The sequence below is a fragment of the Rhinoderma darwinii genome, chromosome 4, assembly GCF_050947455.1.
Source record: "Rhinoderma darwinii isolate aRhiDar2 chromosome 4, aRhiDar2.hap1, whole genome shotgun sequence".
In the NCBI taxonomy this organism is placed as follows: domain Eukaryota; kingdom Metazoa; phylum Chordata; class Amphibia; order Anura; family Rhinodermatidae; genus Rhinoderma; species Rhinoderma darwinii.
This window is the reverse complement of record NC_134690.1, coordinates 377,664,371-377,687,456: the sequence shown is the minus strand read 5'-3', so window position 1 is coordinate 377,687,456 and position 23,086 is coordinate 377,664,371. Positions and strand designations below refer to the sequence as shown.

At 50.9% G+C, this 23,086-nt stretch overlaps 1 protein-coding gene across 4 annotated transcripts in view; it reads right to left on the bottom strand.

Moving 5' to 3' along the window:
• FSHR (follicle stimulating hormone receptor) overlaps positions 1-23,086 on the bottom strand; it is a 136,809-nt gene that overhangs the window by 80,994 nt on the left and 32,729 nt on the right. The window contains exon 2 of one of the 4 annotated variants that reach the window (XM_075863188.1): positions 18,618-18,715. The exons of the other annotated variants lie outside the window; for them this stretch is intronic. The gene's annotated coding sequence lies outside the window, so the exon portion shown is untranslated. The remainder of the gene's footprint in view (positions 1-18,617; positions 18,716-23,086) is intronic. 4 annotated transcript variants of the gene reach the window in all.

Below are 23,086 nucleotides of genomic sequence, written 5' to 3'. Positions count from 1 at the left end.
TGACCGTGTTTTATATCACATGAGTAGCATGCACAATTTTTTAATCGACATATGCACTATATATAAAATAACTACTAACTATTTGTACAATTTGCGTCCGAGTTTTGAAAACCCTCTGTAGCTCATGAAATTATACGGCAATAAAGAGGGGCAGGCATTGAGATACTTCTATCTGGTGGAGGAACGTGCACACTATGGATACAGACGCAAGTAGAGCTTGGTAGTGTGCTAACAGAAGTCCATACTACCAAGCTGATACATTATCATATCGGCAACACACTATGGAGTGAACAGAAAATAGCGGGGCAGCTGAAAAGGGGGCAGTAGGTGCGGAAAAAAATTGGGCACATCGTGCCTACAACACTGGGGATAGATGCAGAGGAGGTTTAAGAAATTTTCATTCAAAACTCAGGTATGCTTTAAGTTTTATCTAAGTCTTTCAGTGAATTATACTAATTAGGAAGTACTACATTGAAGGTGTTGTGGAGGAGATTCCTTGTAGTTCAGTGCTGTAACTGAAGGATGTATTTACACGGTGCAGTTTTGTACTTACCGTGCGGCCAAATACCGCACCAAAAAAGGCATGCGTTTTTACAGTGATTTGCAAAGTCGCGGCGAATTGGTTTAAAAACGCATGCATTTTGAATGCGAAGTTCGGCCGCGTGGTTAAAAACGTGTCAAAACCGCACCGTGTGCATACTCCCTTATGGGAATTTTGATGGAGTAGATGACAATAATGTTAGTGTTGATGTTGATTTAGTGAGTTAATGAGTTATTAATTAGGATGTTGTTGTCAGTAGTATGTCAGCCAGTAGTAAAGTTGCAAATTTTGGAAAAAAATAGGACGTTGTCATGCCCAAAAAAATAAACATTGTATTAACTAACTGGCACAAAGTAAAGGAATGCAAATATCCCCTACTACAAAGTTGGCAAATAAAATAGCAGAGGCAACCAATCCAAAAACAAAAAAAATATCTACTATCCAATCATCACACAAAAGTACATGGATTGCCAAAATATTTGTAGCTAAATGCTTATGGGCCCCAGTAAGAGATTAGCGAATCGATTCTACATCAATCGAGTTTGGCCCGAATTTCCCAAAAGTTTCGGATTTGTTGAAATCTCAAACTTTTGGGGTTGCGGTGATCACAGACTGCAGCGGTCACCTGGGACAGAATAATGCCATCTCAGGAGACTGCCAGGGACTCATCGCTAAGGGAGACCAGCAAAGGTGAGTATTTTTTATTTTTATTTTAAGGGTGGAATAACAAGTGCCCTGATTTCCCTGTCTGACTCTCTGATCCAATTTAGATACAGTCCTAGAAGACACCACAGAGTCAGACAGGGCAATTGGGGCACTCGGGATTCACAAAAAATGTATTCAGACCGAATCGAATTGGACAACTAATTCTCTGAAACAAATTTTGGGAAATTTGCTTATTATTATCCCCAGTGCAAAAGTTCTTCTTAGGCTCCCCTCCCGAACTACAATGACATAGCGTTACATGCGTGTCAAAACACTGAATAGCATCAGGACACAGCACTGCACCTGAAGCCGAAGAGGACCCAACTCAAGAGCGAGGACAGTAAATATAAGTAGAGATGAGCGAACCGGTCCGAGCATCGGGAAAAGTTCGGTACGCAGCGGATCCGAACTTCACCTGGTTCGGCCGAACCCGTTTTGACCGAACCCGGCTACATTTTGGCGCCTGCCACATGTTAGATGTAAAATGGAGGATTTCACAATATCACCTGACATCAGGCTACCCCATAATGCCTTGCAAACGGCTCTCCCAGCCAATCGTGAGGCAGCATAGGGGCGGGCTAAAGCCTGCAATAAAGGTCTATGCACGGAGCTCAGCGGCCATTCTACAGACAGGAGCTGTAGGGATAGCATCTCTGTGCAGTTAGGGAAAGCTTTAGGAATCCAGCAATCGAAGGGGCTCATCCACTACAGTGGGAGTCTACTCTCAACATCCAAATTGCAATACAAATTCTCCATTTGCCAAGCCATTGTGTGAATAAGCTTTTAGAAGGGGCTCATCCCCAGCCGTTAACATAACAATCCAACTTGCAATGCAGGCAGCCTTTGTAGTACTACAACGCCCAGCATTCCCTGAGTGCACCGCGGCGTGGCTGATAGAAATTCTCATTCATTGCCATTTGCCAAGCCAGTGTGTGAATACGCTTTTAGAAGGGGCTCATCCCCGGCCGTTAACATAACAATCCAACTTGCAACACAGGCAGCCTTTGTAGTACTACAACGCCCAGCATTCCCTGAGTGCACCACGGCATGGCTGATAGAAATTCTCATTTATTGCCATTTGCCAAGCCAGTGTGTGAATACGCTTTTAGAAGGGGCTCATCCCTGGCCGTTGCATCCAACTTGCAATACAGGCAGCTGAGGCAGCCTTTGTAGTACTACAACGCCCAGCATTCCCTGAGTCAGTGCAGTGGCTGATAGAAATTCTCATTCATTGCCATTTGCCAAGCCAGTGTGTGAATACGCTTTTAGAAGGGGCTCATCCCCGGCCATTAACATAACAATCCAACTTGCAATACAGGCAGCCTTTGTAGTACTACAACGCCCAGCATTCCCTGAGTGCACCGCGGCGTGGCTGATAGAAATTCTCATTCATTGCCATTTGCCAAGCCAGTGTGTGAATACGCTTTTTGAAGGGGCTCATCCCGGGCCCTTGCATCCAACTTGCAATACAGGCAGCTGAGGCAGCCTTTGTAGTACTACAACGCCCAGCATTCCCTGAGTCAGTGCAGTGGCTGATAGAAATTCTCATTCATTGCCATTTGCCAAGCCAGTGTGTGAATAAGCTTTTAGAAGGGGCTCATCCCCGTTGCATCCAACTTGCAATACAGGCAGCTGAGGCAGCCTTTGTAGTGCTACAACGCCCAGCATTCCCTGAGTGCACCGCGGCGTGGCTGATAGAAATTCTCATTCATTGCCATTTGCCAAGCCAGTGTATGAATATGCTTTTAGAAGGGGCTCATCCCCGGGGTTTTGATTCAACTTGCTGCACTCCAGCAGTGAAATGTCTGGTAAAAAAAAGGTTGTGAAAGGATGGGGTAGAGGAAAAAACACCCATGCCGTGTCCTCTTCCAGTCCAAATGTTGGATCTGTTGGTGCCATACCCAGTACCAGCATTTGTGGCACAAGACATGTGCCCAGTTCCACTAGTAGCAGCAGCCATGTGCCTGCTGGTAGTAATAGCAGTATCAGCAAGCCAGACTTGTCCATCTCCTCCGGTGGGTGGGTTACTTTAGACAATTCGGCCATTGTGGACTGGTTGGCTGGCTCGCGGTCATCTCAGCAGGAAGACTCTGACGATCTGGCTTCAAGCCAGGTTTTGTTGGATTCCACATCCTCTACAGTTCCTTGGCACAGTGACAGTAGTAATATGGGTATTTCTAGCGTTTCCATTCCATCATCTATGTCTTCACTCCCCCTTCCTAGCGGGAAGCCATCATTCCTGAAAGTCTTAAGAGACATCTCCTCGGGTGTGAAGGAAGATACTGAACAACATAGTGATGATGATTTGTTTTCCCGCGAGTCAGCCAACGGAGGGCTATGATGATGTTGTTTTAGACAGGACGTGGGAACCAGGTGACGAGGTGATGACGGCGTCAGAGGAGGAGGGTAGTAGTGGCGGCACTGGCAGTGATAAACAGCCAAGCCGAGGTAGGGGCAGAAGTCACTCTGCAAAACGTTGCAGCGGTAGGGTCAGCTCAGGAGCCGGTGACGGCGACACTGATGCTACTGGTGTAGGCTCCCGAAAAAAGCCTGCCAGACAAGGGGCAAGCTCGGGTGGTGGTGGTGGTGGTGGTGGACGTGGTACTACCTCTTTACGGTACTCTGCCGTGTGGCAATTTTTCTGTACCTTCCCGGAGGACGAAAACATGGCACAGTGCCGTATCTGCAAGCAGAAAGTAAGGCGTTGGCAGGGCAGCAATGCAGGAACTACCGCTCTACGTAAACACATCACAAGGCCATGTGGGACAATCGACATGCCCCACCATCATGTACATCTAATGAAGAGCCCTCTGCCGCTGCTGCTCCTAGTCCCTGTCATCTAAGTAGTAGCCAGGCCTTATCCACCATGTCGTTGTCATCATCATCATCACTGTCATCTAGTGCTCCTCCTACGTCCCGTCAGTTATCCATTACGGAATCGTTGTCCAATAAGCAACAATATATACCCAGTCATCCACTTGTCGGGCGGCTTAATTCACACCTGGCTAAGTTGTTGGTGGTGCAGTCGCTGCCGTACCACCTGGTCGACTCCGCCGGCTTCAAGCAATTGATGGCGTGCGCTCAGCCTAGGTGGCGAATACCTAGCCGACATTACTTCTCCAAAACAGCTGTCCCTGCCTTGCACAAGCATGTGGAGGAAAAGGTGAGCCAGTCCTTGCAATTATTCGTGTGCAGCAGGGTACATGCCACCGTCGACACTTGGAGCAGCAACTATGGGCAGGGACAGTACATGTCTTTCACGGCCCACTGGGTCAATATTTTGCAGTCCGATGCACCACCGCAGCAATGCCAGGCATTACCACATCCACGCTTGTATCTTTCTGGTTCAACTCCGGACACCAGGCGCCTACCATCCTCCTCCTCCTCCTCCTCCTCCTTGCCCTCCTCAATGGAGGTCTTCCCGTCCCCGACAGGACACAGCGTATCTTCCACTCCTCCTCCCTCCTCTTTTCATAGGTGCAAGGTGAAGCGCCACAACGCTGTCTTACACCTGCTGAGCCTGGGTGAGAAAAGCCACACAGGGCAGGAGCTGCTGCTGTGCATCAAGGAGGAAATTGCATGCTGGCTGTCTTCTCTGAAACTCACACTGGGCAATGTTGTCTCTGATAACGAGAAGAACGTTGTGGCTGCACTGCGTCTAGGTCACCTGACACATGCTCCTTGCATGGCACATGTGATCAATCTGGTCATAACACGCTTCTTAAAGTCATATGTTGGTTTGAAGGGTGTGCTGGCCATGTCCAGGAGGGTTTGCGTTCGCTTTAGACGTTCGTATGCATTTAAGCACGCCCTCCTGGACTTGCAGCGTCAAAACAATCTCCCAGAACACAGCCTGATTTGCGACGTTCCAACACGCTGGAATTCCACCCTGAACATGTTGGACCGTCTGTACGAACAGCGGAAAGCCGTGAATGATTTCCTGATGCAGCAGACGGGCAGCGTTTGGAGCCAGTGTAATTTCGAGCTCAGGCACTGGCAGCTGGTTAGAGACGCATGTCGCGTTTTGAAGCCCTTTGAAGAGGCCACACGATTTGTGAGCCGTGACGCTAGCGGAATGAACGATGTTATGCCGCTGATATTCATTATGGAGCAAACGCTCACAGCGATGATTCAGCAAAGGATGGAGGAAGGATCACATCTGGCTATGGATGTTGAGGAGGAGGAGGAGGAGGATGAGGAAACAGGACCTGAAGAGGAGCTGGATTTGGAGATGGAATCACAGGAAGGGATAGGGGACGAGGCAGCCACACAACATGACAGTAATGGTGATGACGAGTCTGACGACGACCTTGATGATGGACAACCATGGCAGTATGGGGCGGAGATGGAACCAACCGGGCCCTCTGAAACGCTGGCCAGGATGGCGAGCTGTATGCTTCGTTACTTGCGCGCTGACTGTCGTATTGTTAGCATGAAGCAAAGAGATGAGTACTGGATAGCCATACTTTTAGACCCTCGGTATAAAGCCAGAATCGGGGAGTTTTTTGCACCTTCCGAGAGGGAGGCAAAATTGGCTTATTATCGAGAGAAGCTATTCACGGCTTTCAAACGGCAAACACCTGCTGCAAGCATGTCTGACCGGGGGGCCACTCTCCGCTCCCCACTGTCTCATCGTTCCACCGCCTCTGGCAGAGCTACCTCTGCAATAGGCGGCAGCCGCGGCAGCAGCGGCAGCAGCAGCAGCAGCCAATTCAGTTTGGAAAATATGATGACAAAATTTTTACATCCAATACCCCGACCTGACACACATCGTATTCACCAAAGGGATGTTCACCATCACCAGGTCCAGCACCTAAACAACCAGGTTCACTCGTACCTGGACTGTGCCCTTTCTCCATCAGAAATCCTGATCCCAGACCACATGGACTTCTGGGTCAGCAGATTGGATCATTGGCAAGAACTGGCCCAGTTTGCCATGGGTGTACTGTCTTGTCCACCCTCCAGTGTAGCGTTAGAGAGGGTATGCAGCGCAGCAGGGGGCTTCGTCACCCCTAAGCGAACAAGATTGTCCGCCAACAGCTTGGAAAATCTCACGTTTCTGAAAATGAATCAAGCGTGGATCGGTGAGGATTTTAAAACCCCTGTGCCAGATGCCACTGATTAGATCTGACATTGCTGCTGCTGCTGCCGCTTCCGCCTGCTACTGCCGCCTGCTACTACGAGATTCTGTCCTGTCCACTCTTTTTTTAATGTGCCGCTGCTGTTGTTGCTGCTACTACTTCTACCACCAATCCACCCCCAGTGCCGTCTGCTACAAGCAGCCCTGCCCCACCACAGGGCTTTGTCCTGTGACTGTCCAGTCTCTTTTAATGTGCTGCTACTACTACTACTACTACTACTACTACTACTACTACTACTACTACTACTACTACTACTACTACTACTACTACCACCACCCTTGCTGTCCGTTTTGCTACCTCTACTACCACCAATACACCTCCACTGCTGTCTGCTACAAGCAGGCCTGAGGCCTGCCCCACCACAGGGCTTTGTCCTGTGACTGTCCAGTCTCTTTTAATGTGCTGCTACTACTACTACTACCACCACCCTTGCTGTCCGTTGGCTACCTCTACTACCACCAATACACCTCCACTGCCGTCTGCTACAAGCAGGCCTGAGGCCTGCCCCACCACAGGGCTTTGTCCTCCTGTGACTGTCCAGTCTCTGTGCTGCTACTACTACTACCACCCTTGATGTCCGTTGGCTACCTCTACTACCACCAATACACCTCCACTGCCGTCTGCTACAAGCAGGCCTGCCCCACCACAGGGCTTTGTCCTGTGACTGTCCGTGTCTTTTAATGTGCTGCTACTACTACTACTACCACCACCCTTGCTGTCTGTTGGCTACCTCTACTACCACCAATACACCTCCACTGCCGTCTGTTACAAGCAGGCCTGGAGGGCTTGTCAAAAGCCATTGCTTGTTGCTTTTACATCCATGTATGGATGAACCCCGGCAGGCATCTGCCAATAAAAAGGGTACATTTTTGGAGGGCTTGTGAAAAGCCATTGCTTGTTGCTTTTACATCCATGTATGGATGAACCCCGGCAGGCATCTGCCAATAAAAAGGGAAATTTTTGGAGGGCTTTTCAAAAGCCATTCGTTGTTGCTTTTACATTACATCCATGTATGGATGAACCCCGGCAGGCATCTGGCAATAAAAAGGGTACATTTTTGGAGGGCTTGTGAAAAGCCATTGCTTGTTGCTTTTACATCCATGTATGGATGAATCCCGGCAGCCATCTGCCAATAAAAAGGGTACATTTTTGGAGGGCTTGTCAAAAGCCATTGCTTGTTGCTTTTACATTTCATCCATGTATGGATGAACCCCGGCAGGCATCTGCCAATAAAAAGGGTAAATTTTTGGAGGGCTTGTGAAAAGCCATTGCTTGTTTCTTTTACATTACATCCATGTATGGATGAGCCCCGGCAGGCATCTGCCAAAAAAAAGGGTACATTTTTGGAGGGCTTGTGAAAAGCCATTGCTTGTTGCTTTTACATCCATGTATGGATGAACCCCGGCAGGCATCTGCCAATAAAAAGGGTACATTTTTGGAGGGCTTGTCAAAAGCCATTGCTTGTTGCTTTTACATTACATCCATGTATGGATGAGCCCCGGCAGGCATCTGCCAAAAAAAAGGGTACATTTTTGGAGGGCTTGTGAAAAGCCATTGCTTGTTGCTTTTACATCCATGTATGGATGAACCCCGGCAGGCATCTGCCAATAAAAAGGGTACATTTTTGGAGGGCTTGTCAAAAGCCATTGCTTGTTGCTTTTACATTACATCCATGTATGGATGAACCCCGGCAGGCATCTGCCAATAAAAAGGGTACATTTTTGGAGGGCTTGTCAAAAGCCATTGCTTGTTGCTTTTACATTACATCCATGTATGGATGAGCCCCGGCAGGCATCTGCCAAAAAAAAGGGTACATTTTTGGAGGGCTTGTGAAAAGCCATTGCTTGTTGCTTTTACATCCATGTATGGATGAAACCCGGCAGGCATCTGCCAATAAAAAGGGTACATTTTTGGAGGGCTTGTGAAAAGCCATTGTGTAATGGCAGGAAGGAGGTGAAGGTAAAGTGAGCCCTAATCTACCCACCGCCCTGTCCCTGCCTACTTGCAACGACCCGCCCTAGGCGACGAGGTACAACTGGGCGGCGGTCCCTACGCTGGCTAAGTGCACAGGAAGACAAACAGGGAACACGCAAGGGAAGGGGCAGTAGCCACGGAACGCCACGAGGAAACGGGGCGGCGAACGAACAGTCAGGACCAGGACGAAGTGAGTACACCCGAGCGGGCACGGAGACAGAAGCAAGCCAGGGCAAGCAAAGCAGGTCAAGCAGAACTGCAGCAAGGCAGAAGCACGGCAGAAGCAGGCTGGAGCAAGCAGCAGTGGGGCCAGGAATCCAAAAGAATTACAAGCACTGAGGGAGAGCACAGGGCAGGTAATAAAGGGCAGGGGGCAGAGCTAACTCCGAGAGACCAGGCCGCGATAGGCTCTCCCACTCCTGAGCCTGCCACCCTGGTTGGTGGGAGAAGGTGTCAGTCGAACAGGTCTGGCCTCAGGTGTGGATTGATTAATCCCAGGAGTGTAGCTAGATGAAGTACCTGGCAGATCCCTAACAGTACTCCCCCTTTTATGAGGGGCCACCGGACCCTTACTAAGGGGACCCGGTTTAGTGGGGAAGAGGAGGTGGAACCTCCTGATCAATACCCCAGCGTGAACATCACGGGCAGGTACCCAAGTCCTCTCCTCCGGCCCGTATCCTCTCCAATGGACCAGGTACTGGAGGGAGCCCTGGACCATCCTACTGTCCATAATCTTGGCCACCTCGAATTCCACCCCCTCAGGGGTGAGAACGGGAACAGGAGGTATCCTCGAGGGGGACCAGGACGGGGAGCAGCGTTTAAGGAGGGAGGCATGGAAGACGTCATGTATGCGAAAGGATGGGGGGAGCTCCAGACGGAAGGATACAGGGTTGAGGACTTCAATGATCTTATAAGGTCCAATAAATCGGGGAGCAAACTTCCTGGACGGGACCTTAAGGCGCAAGTTCCTGGACGACAACCAGACCAAATCCCCGACGACAAACCGGGGGTTAGCAGAACGTCTACTATCCGCCTGAATCTTTTGTGCGCTCTGGGACGCCTCTAGGTTCTTCTGAACCTGGGCCCAGACAGTGCACAGTTCCCGATGAACCTCCTCTACCTCAGGATTATTGGAACAACCAGGGGAGACGGGGGAGAACCTAGGGTTAAACCCGAAATTACAGAAAAACGGGGAGACCCCTGACGAGTTACTGACCCGGTTATTCAGGGAAAATTCAGCAAGGGGAAGGAGTGAGACCCAATCGAATTGACAGTCAGAGATGAAACACCTTAAATATTGTTCCAGGGATTGGTTGGTCCTCTCCGTTTGGCCATTGGTTTCGGGATGGAAGGCGGAGGAGAAGGACAGATCAATCTCCAACTTTTTACAAAAAGCTCTCCAAAATAAGGAAACAAATTGTACCCCTCTGTCAGAAACGATATTGACTGGGGCCCCATGGAGACGCAGGATGTGTTTCACAAACAAAGAAGCTAACGTCTAGGCGTTAGGTAGCTTCTTAAGGGGCACAAAGTGGCACATCTTGCTGAAGCGGTCGACTACCACCCACACCACCGACTTGCCCTGAGATGGAGGCAAATCGGTGATAAAATCCATGGAGATATGGGTCCAAGGTCTCTGGGGAATGGGCAAGGAACGTAGTAGGCCCGCAGGTCGGGACCTAGGGGTTTTGGACCTAGCGCAAACCTCACAAGCGGCGACGTAAGCCCTAACATCTTTAGGCAACCCAGGCCACCAATAGTTTCTGGTAATGAGGTGTTTGGTGCCCAAGATGCCAGGATGACCGGATAGAGCGGAGTCATGGTTTTCCCTGAGTACCCTCAGCCGGTATTGCAGGGGAACAAACAGTTTGTCCCCAGGGACGTTCCCGGGAGCTGCACCCTGATCAGCCGCGATATCAGAAGCTAAATCAGAATCCGTGGCAGAGACGATTATACCAGGGGGTAAAATACAAGCGGGATCCTTCTCGGAAGGAGGATTGGCCATGAAACTACGTGACAGAGCGTCAGCCTTAATATTCTTGGACCCAGCCCTATAGGTAACCAAGAAATTAAATCTGGTAAAGAATAGTGCCCACCGAGCTTGTCTAGGATTAAGCCTCCGGGCCGATTCTAGGAAAACCAGATTCTTGTGATCCGTAAGGACCGTTACCTGGTGTCTGGCCCCCTCCAGGAAGTGCCGCCACTCCTCAAAAGCCCATTTAATGGCTAGAAGTTCGCGGTTGCCAATATCATAGTTACTCTCCGTGGGCGAAAACTTCCTAGAGAAGTAAGCACAGGGGCGAAGATGGGTGAGGGAGCTGGTACCCTGGGACAGGACGGCCCCCACTCCCACCTCGGAAGCGTCAACCTCCACAATAAATGGCTCCTCTTGGTTGGGCTGAATCAGCACGGGGGCCGAGATAAAGCACTTCTTGAGAGTCTCAAAGGCCTGGACGGCCTCAGGGGGCCAATGGAGGACATCGGCACCCTTGCGGGTAAGGTCCGTAAGAGGCTTAGCGACGACCGAGAAGTTGGCAATAAATCTCCTGTAATAGTTGGCGAACCCTAAAAAACACTGTAACGCCTTAAGGGAGGCAGGTTGGACCCATTCCGCCACAGCTTGAACCTTGGCAGGGTCCATGCGGAATTCATGAGGAGTGAGGATTTGCCCTAAAAATGGTATCTCCTGTACCCCAAAGACACATTTTTCAGTCTTAGCAAACAGATTATTCTCCCGAAGGACCTGGAGCACCTTCCTGACATGCTCCACGTGGGAGGACCAGTCCTTGGAAAACACCAGTATGTCATCAAGGTACACAACAAGAAAATTACCCAGGTACTCTCTCAGGATTTCATTAATAAAATTCTGGAAGACAGCAGGGGCATTACACAACCCAAAGGGCATGACCAGGTATTCGAAATGACCCTCGGGTGTGTTGAACGCAGTTTTCCACTCATCCCCCTCTTTGATGCGGATAAGGTTATATGCCCCCCGTAGATCGAACTTAGAAAACCATTGGGCTCCCTGAACCTGATTAAAAAGATCCGGAATCAAAGGAAGTGGGTACTGGTTCCTTACGGTGACCTTATTCAGGTTACGATAATCAATGCACGGCCTAAGACCACCATCCTTCTTCCCCACGAAGAAGAAGCCAGCACCTACAGGAGAAGTCGAGGGGCGAATGAAACCCTTGGCCAGGCATTCTTGGATATACACCCTCATCGCTTCACGTTCAGGACATGAAAGATTAAATATCCTACCCTTAGGAAGCTTGGCACCAGGCACCAAATCGATAGCGCAATCGTAATCTCTATGGGGGGGCAACACCTCGGAGGCCTCCTTAGAAAACACATCGGCGAAGTCCTGAACAAACTCAGGAAGTGTGTTTACCTCCTCCCGGGGAGAAATAGAGTTAACAGAAAGACATGACATAAGACATTCATTACCCCATTTGGTGAGATCCCCAGTATTCCAATCAAATGTGGGATTATGCAACTGCAACCAGGGAAGGCCTAAAACCAGATCAGACGATAATCCCTGCATCACCAGTACAGAGCACTGCTCCAAATGCATGGAGCCAACCAGGAGTTCAAAAACAGGAGTATGCTGAGTAAAATAACCATTAGCAAGGGGTGTTGAGTCGATTCCTACTACAGGGATAGGATAAGGTAAATCAATACAAGGCATCTTTAGAGACATAGCAAATTCCACAGACATGATATTAGCAGATGAGCCAGAATCCACGAAAGCACTGCCCGTGGCAGACCGGCCAGCAAACGAGACCTGAAAGGGAAGCAAAATTTTATTGCGTTTCACATTAACGGGAAATACCTGTGCGCCAAAGTGACCTCCCCGATGATCACTTAGGCGCGGAAGTTTTCCGGCTTCTTATTCTTGCGCCTGGGACAGGTGTTCAGTAGATGCTTGTCGTCCCCACAGTAGAAGCAGAGACCATTCATTCTGCGAAACTCCCTACGTTGTCGAGGGGACATGGAGGCCCCGAGTTGCATAGGTACCTCCGAGTCCTCCGTGGAGGGGCGAGGAGACGGGACCTCGGGGGGAATCGCAGAAAAGTCAGAGGGGAGCACACTGAAGCGTTCTAGCTGACGTTCCCTGAGACGTCGGTCAAGTCGTACTGCTAGGGCCATAACCTGGTCAAGGGAGTCAGGCGAGGGGTAGCTAACCAGCAGATCCTTCAGGGCGTCAGATAATCCTAACCTAAACTGGCACCTTAGGGCCGGATCGTTCCACTGAGAAGCTACGCACCACTTCCTAAAATCAGAACAGTATTCCTCAACCGGTCTCCTACCCTGACGTAAGGTCACCAGCTGACTCTCGGCTAAAGCAGTCCTGTCAGTCTCGTCGTAAATGAGTCCGAGGGCAGAGAAAAAACGATCAACAGAGGAAAGTTCAGGGGCGTCAGGAGCCAAGGAGAAGGCCCACTCTTGGGGCCCTTCCTGGAGTCGGGATATGATGATACCCACCCGCTGGTTCTCGGAACCTGAGGAGTGGGGCTTTAGGCGGAAATACAGTCTGCAACTCTCCCGGAAGGAGAGAAACGTCTTACGGTCCCCTGAAAACCGGTCAGGTAACTTGAGGTCGGGTTCTAGAGGTGAGGTGAGGGGTACTACTAAAGCAGCGTCACCCTGATTGACCCTTTGGGCCAGGGCCTGGACCTGTAGGGAGAGGCCCTGCATCTGCTGGGTCAGGGTCTCAAGGGGGTCCATGATAGCGTCAGCGTAGGAGAAATGGTAGACTAGGTAAGGGCTTGTAATTATGTAATGGCAGGAAGGAGGTGAAGGGAAAGTGAGCCCTAATCTACCCACCGCCCTGTCCCTGCCTACTTGCAACGACCCGCCCTAGGCGACGAGGTACAACTGGGCGGCGGTCCCTACGCTGGCTAAGTGCACAGGAAGACAAACAGGGAACACGCAAGGGAAGGGGCAGTAGCCACGGAACGCCACGAGGAAACGGGGCGGCGAACGAACAGTCAGGACCAGGACGAAGTGAGTACACCCGAGCGGGCACGGAGACAGAAGCAAGCCAGGGCAAGCAAAGCAGGTCAAGCAGAACTGCAGCAAGGCAGAAGCACGGCAGAAGCAGGCTGGAGCAAGCAGCAGTGGGGCCAGGAATCCAAAAGAATTACAAGCACTGAGGGAGAGCACAGGGCAGGTAATAAAGGGCAGGGGGCGGAGCTAACTCCGAGAGACCAGGCCGCGATAGGCTCTCCCACTCCTGAGCCTGCCACCCTGGTTGGTGGGAGAAGGTGTCAGTCGAACAGGTCTGGCCTCAGGTGTGGATTGATTAATCCCAGGAGTGTAGCTAGATGAAGTACCTGGCAGATCCCTAACACATTGCTTGTTTCTTTTATATTACATCCATGTATGGATGAGCCCCGGCAGGCATCTGCCAAAAAAAAGGGTAAATTTTTGGAGGGCTTGTGAAAAGCCATTGCTTGTTGCTTTTACATCCATGTATGGATGAACCCCGGCAGGCATCTGCCAATAAAAATGGTACATTTTTGAGGGCTTGTCAAAAGCCATTGCTTGTTGCTTTTACATTACATCCATGTATGGATGAACCCCGGCAGGCATCTGCCAATAAAAAGGGTAAATTTTTGGAGGGCTTGTGAAAAGCCATTGCTTGTTGCTTTTACATCCATGTATGGATGAACCCCGGCAGGCATCTGCCAATAAAAAGGGTACATTTTTGGAGGGCTTGTGAAAAGCCATTGCTTGTTGCTTTTACATCCATGTATGGATGAATCCCAGCAGGCATCTGCCAATAAAAAGGGTAAATTTTTTGAGGGCTTGTCAAAAGCCATTGCTTGTTGCTTTTACATTACATCCATGTATGGATGAACCACGGCAGGCATCTGCCAATAAAAAGGGTAAATTTTTGGAGGGCTTGTCAAAAGCCATTGCTTGTTGCTTTTACATTACATCCATGTATGGATGAACCCCGGCAGGCATCTGCCAATAAAAAGGGTAAACTTTTGGAGGGCTTGTGAAAAGCCATTGCTTGATGCTTTTACATCCATGTATGGATGAACCCCGGCAGGCATCTGCCAATAAAAAGGGTAAATTTTTGGAGGGCTTGTCAAAAGCCATTGCTTGTTGCTTTTACATTACACCCATGTATGGATGAACCCCGGCAGGCATCTGCCAATAAAAAGGGTACATTTTTGGAGGGCTTGTCAAAAAGCCATTGCTTGTTGCTTTTACATCCATGTATGGATGAACCCCGGCAGGCATTTGCCAATAAAAAGGGTACATTTTCGGAGGGCATGTCAAAAGCCATTGCTTGTTGCTTTTATATTACATCCATGTATGGATGAACCCCGGCAGGCATCTGCCAATAAAAAGGGTCAATTTTTGGAGGGCTTGTGAAAAGCCATTGCTTGTTGCTTTTACATCCATGTATGGATGAACCCCGGCAGGCATCTGCCAATAAAAAGGGTACATTTTTGGAGGGCTTGTCAAAAGCCATTGCTTGTTGCTTTTACATTACATCCATGTATGGAACTCTTTTATTATAAAAGTAAAAAACATAACAACAACATCAGCCGATGTAAACCATAACCAAAATACAACATATACAAACATAAACATAAGACATTATATACATATTTTTAAATACATCACTGTATTCCTCCATGTTCCCAGACTTGGCCAATTCCTCAACCAGCTACACTCATCCACATTCAACTTTTATCGTATCCCCCGCCACCTCTCAGTATCCATTTGCCCCCACTCACTCCCTTCCGTACTCATTTGAAAAAATCAGCCGGAATGTGTCAAACCCCCCAACGTTCATACCCATATTTATATACAACATACTTTAATCTTTACACCCACATATACATAAGAATATATATACACACCTATACTTTTTTTACACCTCCACCTATATACCTATATATATTTTGTAATTTTTTAATTTTGTAATTTTTTTTTATTATTATTTTTTTTTTAATTTTGTCCTTTTTTATTTTTTTTTTTATTTTATTTTTTTTATTATTATTTTTATTTTTTTTTCCTCAATATATATACTAACCCTAACTCTAACTAACCTAACCCTTCACCACACCAGGCCAACACCCTGCCTCATGTCCCCTCATGTCCGCTTAGTCCTGATGCTGGCCTCCGCCACCACACCGTAGACCTCCCACTCAGACCCTCGCCCCATGTCCTCTCATGTTCTGCATAGTCCGGGCCCGAGCGGGAGAAAAAAAGAAAACAATATAATCCTCCCCACACCCCCCCATTCCCCCACCCAGCCTATCTAAACCCCTGTCACTCTCCCTCGCATATACATAACAACAAAAACACAACCCGAAAGCACCAAGTTCGGTTCCTGTAAGCCTTTATACTGCCTTTATGTACAGAAAACAAAAAACTCTGCCGTGCACAATCCCAGCCTACCACCAGAAAGAGGAGAAAGAGACCCACCCGACCCCCTCGGGGATAGGATCCACCCACGCCGACACCTCCCTATCGCTTCCCCTATCGCTTTCCCCTAAAGCTGTCCCTTCTCTTACCCTTTGTTTGATCTAGCCCTAAACTCGCCCTCCTTTCCCTATTGTTTTCCCTATCGCTTAATTTTTTAGTGCCTAAGCGAGGGCGGACCCCCCCAGACGAGCCAGATGAGCCCCCCCTCCCCCTGAAGGTCAATACCCTAAGGCACCCCAAAAGAAAAGCCCCTCCATAGGCGAGAGGCTTTGGATGCTACCAGTCTATTAACCTCCAAAGAACGTACCTTCACCAGGCCACCGATGATGTTCCCTACAACTTCTTCCACCAGAAGGATTTTGCTCTGCGTAGATACTAAACACCGTGCGTTCCAGGTAAAGTGCCTAACCACTATGCTAACTAAAAAAGAAGTGTTACGGTCCCTACCACCTAGGTCTCCGAACATCCCATAAGCCCACCCGGCGTAGGAGAGGTTGGCTAAGCCGAGCCAGCCGATGGAGGCACCCACCCTTTTGTACACCTCTGCATTAAAGGAGCAATGAAGCAGGAAATGCTCCATACTCTCTAGTGTATCGCTACACTCCTCCCGAGGACATCCTCTGTCATCAGTGTTTCTGTACTTCAAATTGCCCCTTACGTACAGTCTCCCGTGGAAGCAGCGCCAAGCCAGATCCCAAAACTTCTGGGGAATCCTCACTGAATTTAAAAGTTTTAATCCCTCCCTGAGGTCACTACTTGGGCAGTCTTTGAGAGCCAGGGGCTTCTGGAAGTGGGTCATCAGAACCCTTCTGTCGAGGAATTTCCTCGGCATGATCCTGATCTCCCACACCTCCAGACCCCACCGGCGTACCATCTTCAAGACCAGGGCGGCATAAGCTGGGAGATGTCCATGGGGTGTACGCAGGTCTTTCACTTGGCCTCCTCTCTCCCATTCCTGGAAGAAGGGCTGAAACCACTCCCTGTAGGAGAGAATCCACCAAGGAGCCCTCTCTTGCCAGAGGTTTGCCATATTGATCTTAACAAAGGTGTTCACTAGGAACACCACTGGGTTAACCATACCTAACCCTCCTAGTTTCCTTGGTAGATACGTAACTTCTCTCTTAATTAGGTTGAGCCTGTTCCCCCATAACAGTTGGAAGAACAGGCTATAGACCCGAGCCCAGAGAGGTTCTGGCAAGATGCACACACTGCCGAGGTAGAGCAACATGGGCACCAGGTAAGCTTTGGCCAAGTAAACCCTTTCTCTAAGGGTTAAGGACCAACCCTTCCATTGGCCGACCTTCTGGGCAACTAACTTTAGCCTGTCATCCCAGTTTTTCTTGGGATAATCACCCGGGCCAAATTCCACTCCTAAGATCTTTGCAGACCCCTGAGGCTCTGGAAGGGTGTCCAGGAGACCAAAACTAGGATCTCCTCCTCCCAGCCAGAGACTCACGCACTTGTCGCGGTTAACCTTGGACCCAGATGCCCGTGAGTAACATTCCACTTCTGACATCACCCACTCCGCCTCCCCTTGAGAGGAGACGAAAATGGAGACGTCATCCGCGTATGCGACCACCCTCTGAGTGGCTTCCGGCCCTTCCAAGCCGACCCCGATCCCCGCCAATGGTCCACGGTCAACCCTTCTTAAAAAAGGGTCAATCGCAAACACATATAGCAGGGGACTCAGAGGACAGCCCTGGCGGACACCAGACCCAACCTCAAAGGGGGTTCCAACCCAACCGTTAACCAGCGCGAAAGTCTCTGCCCCAGTGTATAAGGTCTGGAGCCAATTGACAAACCCTCCCGGCAGACCATACCTCAGAAGGACCGACCATAGATACTCATGATTCACTCGGTCAAACGCTTTGGCCTGGTCCAAGGACAGGACGTACCCCTTCCACTGGCCAGAATTTCCCCGCTCCACTGCCTCTCTGACACTGAGGACAGCACTAAAAGTGCTGCGGCCTGGAACGGAACAATGCTGGACCGGCGAAAGAAGCCGGGGTGCAAATTTCACCAACCGATTAAACAGCACCTTTGCGAGAACCTTTCTGTCCGTATTAAGGAGCGCTATGGGACGCCAATTCTCAATACGGGTCGAATCCTTACCCTTTGATAGAACAATCAAAGCTGACCTCCTCATTGACTTTGGCAGAGTGCCCGAGGATAGACACTCATTAAATACCGCTGTCAAGAGAGGAACTAGGGTTCCTTTAAAGGTCTTATAGAACTCGGATGTTAAGCCATCCGGCCCTGGCGATTTTTTCAGACCTAGTCCGTCAATCGCCAGCATTACTTCCTCTTCTTTGATTGGATCCATCAAAACATTAAGGGAGGAGTCCTCTCCCGGCTCAGGGATAGTTTCAGCCAGGAAAGCCGACATCTAGATCCTGCCTACCCAAAAGGTGAGAGTAGAAGGATCTAACGACCTCCAGAATCCCTGACTTGGATCTCCTCAGGGACCCTATACTGTCTATTAGTCCTGTCACTATTTTACGACTCACTGACATCTTACAGTTCCTGTAGGGGTCGGGCGAGCGGTACCTCCCGAAATCCCTCTCAAGAACCAAAGATGCGTGCCTATCATACTGACACCTCTTGAGCAACGCTTTCACCCCGGAGATCTCCTCCTGGCTACCTCCGTCCGAGACCAGACGTTCGAGTTTCCTCCTCAGCTCCTGATACAGGCGGTACCTGCTCATGGACCTGAGGCCTGAAAGCCGGCGGAAAAATCCTGCCACCCGATATTTAAACAACTCCCACCACTCAGACTTAGTGCCACCTAGATCCAACAAAGGTACCTGGTCCTGGAGAAAATCTTCAAAGGCCTGTCTTATTTCCGCTTCTTCCAGGAGAGTAGAATTCAGCCTCCATATGCCTCGACCCATCCGAAGGGATTCTGCAATGTTCAGAGAAAACAAAATCATACAGTGGTCGGAGAATTCCTCCTCAACAACGGACACTGGTGAAGAGATGGCTTCCTCCTTAAAAAAAAACCTATCTATCCTAGACCTACAGCTTCCTCTTTGATAGGTGAACCCGGGGTGACCTGGGGTATGCCTGATGTGGATATCCACCAGGCGAGCCTCGCTAGCTATGCTATTTAAGGCTATACTATCGTAGGCCAGTCTGTCTATGGAACCTCCTCTATCGCGGGGTCTAACGACAGTGTTAAAATCCCCTCCAAAGATGACCTGTCGCCTAGAAAAAAGGAAAGGCTTAATCCTCATAAAGAGACTTTTCCGACCCACTTAGTTTGGGGACCATAGATGTTGATTAATCGCAATTCTTGTCCCTTTATGAGAACATCTAAAATCAGGCACCTTCCCATTTCTAATTCTATCATCCGTCGGCATTTTACCGGTGCGGTGAAAAGAACCACCCCACCGCTATATGGCTCGGCCGCAAGAGACCAGTAGGAGGGCCCGCGTCGCCAATCCCTCCTGGCTTTTACGACGTCTGCCAAAAGCGCCAGCCTGGTCTCTTGCAAAAACAAAAAGCCATATCTGACTTAATGCTGGCGACATTAATGGAAGCCAGCGTCAACGGTGTGGGTACCGCCATCCTGGATGATAAAATTAGATGGCTTTCTTCTTCCCACCCCTGTCATGGTCTGAGGAGGACCCCCCAGACTCTCTCCCTTTCTTAGCACGTTTTTTGGAGGTGGTGGAGTCCATCCCCTCCTGGCGGACCTCCCCCCCCTCACTCACACTCCCATCCTCATCCCCCTGCCCCAGGTTGACCCCTGCCCCAGAGGCCTTTGTACCTCTCGGGGGAAGGGGTCCGGCGCCCTCTGAGACCCCTACCTCACCCTCCTCTTCACTTTACTGAAGAGCTGGAAAATCCATGAGGGCTTGGTAGCGGTTGGGGGAGAGCACCAGAGGGGTGCAGATGTTGCCTTCCGTGGCCGGGGCATGGCCAGATGACTTTGGCCCGCTCAAGATCTTGCCCTGTGTCCCAGGTGTTTTTTTAGGCTGTACCCTCTCTTCCTCACCAACACTTTCATATTGGGAGGATTGAGAGTCCTCAGCCGCTTGCTCCCTCTGGATCCTCCTGACCTCCTCATCCAATTCAGTGTCCCCAAGGGCATCCGTCTCCAGGGCAGGCTCCGGGTTCAGGCCAGAGGTCCACCCAGTTGCCTGGGCTTCCCTCAGCTCCCTCTCCTTTTGCCTTTTCTCCAGCCTTCGATGGTAGGAAGGCTGGAGCCCTCTCCTTGATATCTTCACTTGCCCTTTTGCCCCGCCGTCTCTGCATGCCCCCTCACCCACAGGAGCCACCCCACTCTCTTCTCCTGCAGGCTTGGCGACAACATTGACCACGGAGCGAGGACACCTACTGAATGGGTGACCTAAGTCACCACACAGGTGACACCTAATCTGGTCACACGATGCGGCCAGATGACCTACCCCCCCCCACAATGAGCGCATTTCTGCACCGTGCAGCCTGCGCTCAAGTGTGAGGGGTCGCCACACCGGTGACACAGCCTCGGCTGCCCCTGGTAGAAGACCAGGATGCGATCCCTCCCAAGGAAAGCAGAGGATGGAATGTGGGACACAGTTTGCCCCAGACGCCTAAGTTTAACCATAAACGTCCAGGCCCCTGACCAGATGCCGAACTCATCCAGATTCTTCCTGGGCATCTCCGCCACCTCTCCAAAACGACTTAACCAGGTCATGATGTCAATGCAAGAAAGTGACTCGTTACGGGTGAGAACGGTCACCTTCTTGAGACCATTCTGGTGGGATATCGCTTGTGCAGCAAAATCCCGCCAGCCGGGCTCGTCCCTCACCAGATCATAATTCCCCCAGAAGACCTCCAGGCCTCCTGGTTGAACAAAGCTGATGTCGAACTCAGCTGAGCCATGAGGGTGTATCAGGGCAAAGATGTCACGTGCCCTGAAGCCCATCCCCAGCAGCAGCTCCACCACCGTTTTCCTGGGGGGACAGATCTCATTGCCACGCCACCGGAGACGGACCACATTCCTCCTGACCACAGCCTGCCCGGTTGTCGGGAGCGACCACTGATCTCCTCTTTTCTCTCGGAAGGCCTCCAACCCGTACCTATCTTTCCAGAATGATAGGTCCCTCTGCACACCCCCTACAGTCAGGGACTGCTTCCCCCCCTTAAGGCCTGCAGGAGGCGCTGTTGCAAGTGACCTTCCCCAGGGCCGGAGGACGAGGGTGGGTGGGCTGGTGGTCCCCCCCCACTACCCCGGCATAAGTCCTGCTTGGGGCACTGGGAAGAGGAGCTCCAGGCCCTCCCACATTTCCGGCTGACACTTTCTCTCGCAACCCTGTCATTCCCTTGGCCAAGCCAGGCTCAACATTTTTTTTCTTTTCACTCGCTTTCCCTGCCCTGACTCCAACTCCCACCTCTGCATCATCAGGTGCAGCTACGGAGGGGCCGCCAGATGACATAAGCGGCACCTCCAAGCAACCCTCTGCATCATCGGTGTCCATATCACTTGCCAGGGCAGGAAAAGACACTTCTCTATTTACATCACTATATACTTCATTAATCACCTCTTTATTTACATCATTGCTCTTTTCTTTACCTTCTTCATTAATTTTTATTTTACGCTCTTCATTAACTTTTATTTTACACTTTTCATTTACTGGTACTGTCACTTTAATTTCTGAGCTGCTTTTCAGCAGCAACTCTGGATTTACATTTGCCAAGCCACTCCCCTCCTCCACTCCGGAGTGACTGGCTCCGCCCTTATCCGAGGCATCGGGTGCCTGCAGACCTATTACGCTGACCGGTCGCGGTGTGACAGGACTGGCCACGTTACAGGCACCCGATCCACGGGACCGCGCCGCCGCTGACTTCCGGTCCGCCCCCTCCTCCGATACTCGGCTCACGCCAAGCACCGGTCTCCGGGGCTCGCCGTCAGCCTGCTCTGGGACCACGCCCCCTGCTGCGCTCTGGCCGCCAGTGCCGCCCACTTCACAGCGAGCGCCGTCCGGCGCCATTTTGCCCGTCCTCGCTGCGATCTTCCCGCTTTCCCGCCCCGACCCCACTGCAGGAGCCGGGGCTGGGGGGTTTGCGGGTTCTGCACTCCGAACCAGAATCTCTTGTGACCCGGAGTGCAGGGGAGACCCATGGACATACACGAGTCTCACCTCTTTCAGCCGCCTCTCCTCTCTCAGCTTCTGCCGCATCTTTTTCTTCCTCCGTTTCTCTGCTGCTGCACTTTTTTCCTCTTCCTCTGGGGGCAGCTCTGAGCTGAAACTGAACCCCTCCAGCGACACAGGGGATTCCTGGTCGCAGATCTGTGTCAGTAGACCGGGGGGGTGCTCCTCCTCTGACCCGGAGCTGCTCCCCGGTAAACGTACCATATTCGGTGAAATAGTCCTTGCCGTTAAATCCCCCGACTCGCGCGGCGCCTCTGCGTCCGACTCCTCCCGTGCTGGGACAGGCACCGGCTCGACAGGGGTTTCCTCCATGGCAGCTTCCATGCTTGCTGCCGAGGTTCCTTGACCGCTTCCTCTAACCGCCATTTCCGTAAAACGGTCCTCATTTTTTAACTTTTCAGCGAAAACGCCTCCTCCTTTTAGGATGGTCGCTCTCCTCTCCTCCACTTCCTTCACCTCCCGGAGCAGGGAGCGGACCTGCGCCGAAAACTTGGCTCTCCTGCCGCCAGAGGATTTTGCTGCCCTCTGCCGGGCTACCGCTAGCTCTCCACGGAGGCGCTGCAGGGACCTACCCAGGTCTTTATACTCCTCGAGGTGGGCCACCAGGCGGGAGCCAAAAGTGGTAGCCTCCTCTCCCGGCCTCAGTGACCCCCACTCCGCGGGGTCCCTGCAGCCATGGTCTTCCGGGCCCGATCTTGCTGGTCCCTCTCCTGGAGAGTGCTCCATCGCCTCTGCTCTCTTTGCAGCATGCTGCGATGCCCCAGCCCTGGTGGGCGACGAGGCCACATTGCTGCAGCCCCGAGATGACCTTCTCTCCCCCAGGGCTGGCTCCACTTTCCCAGCCGGCTGGGATGTCCCTCCACCCCCCACCGGCCTACTCCGGAGGGTGGAGGACCGGGACTCCATCTCCGGATGGAGCCCCCCTCAGGGCACTCTGCAAGCCCAGACAGGTGTAACAAACCTGGGCAGGTAATAAAGCAGAGTCCCTGGGAAGGTATATACAAAAAAAAACACACCCAAAACAAAAGCACCTCCTCACTCCTCAGAGAGCAAGCCGCATCTGCCAAGAAAATGGGTACATTTTTGGAGGGCTTGTCAAAAGCCATTGCTTGTTGCTTTTACATCCATGTATGGAT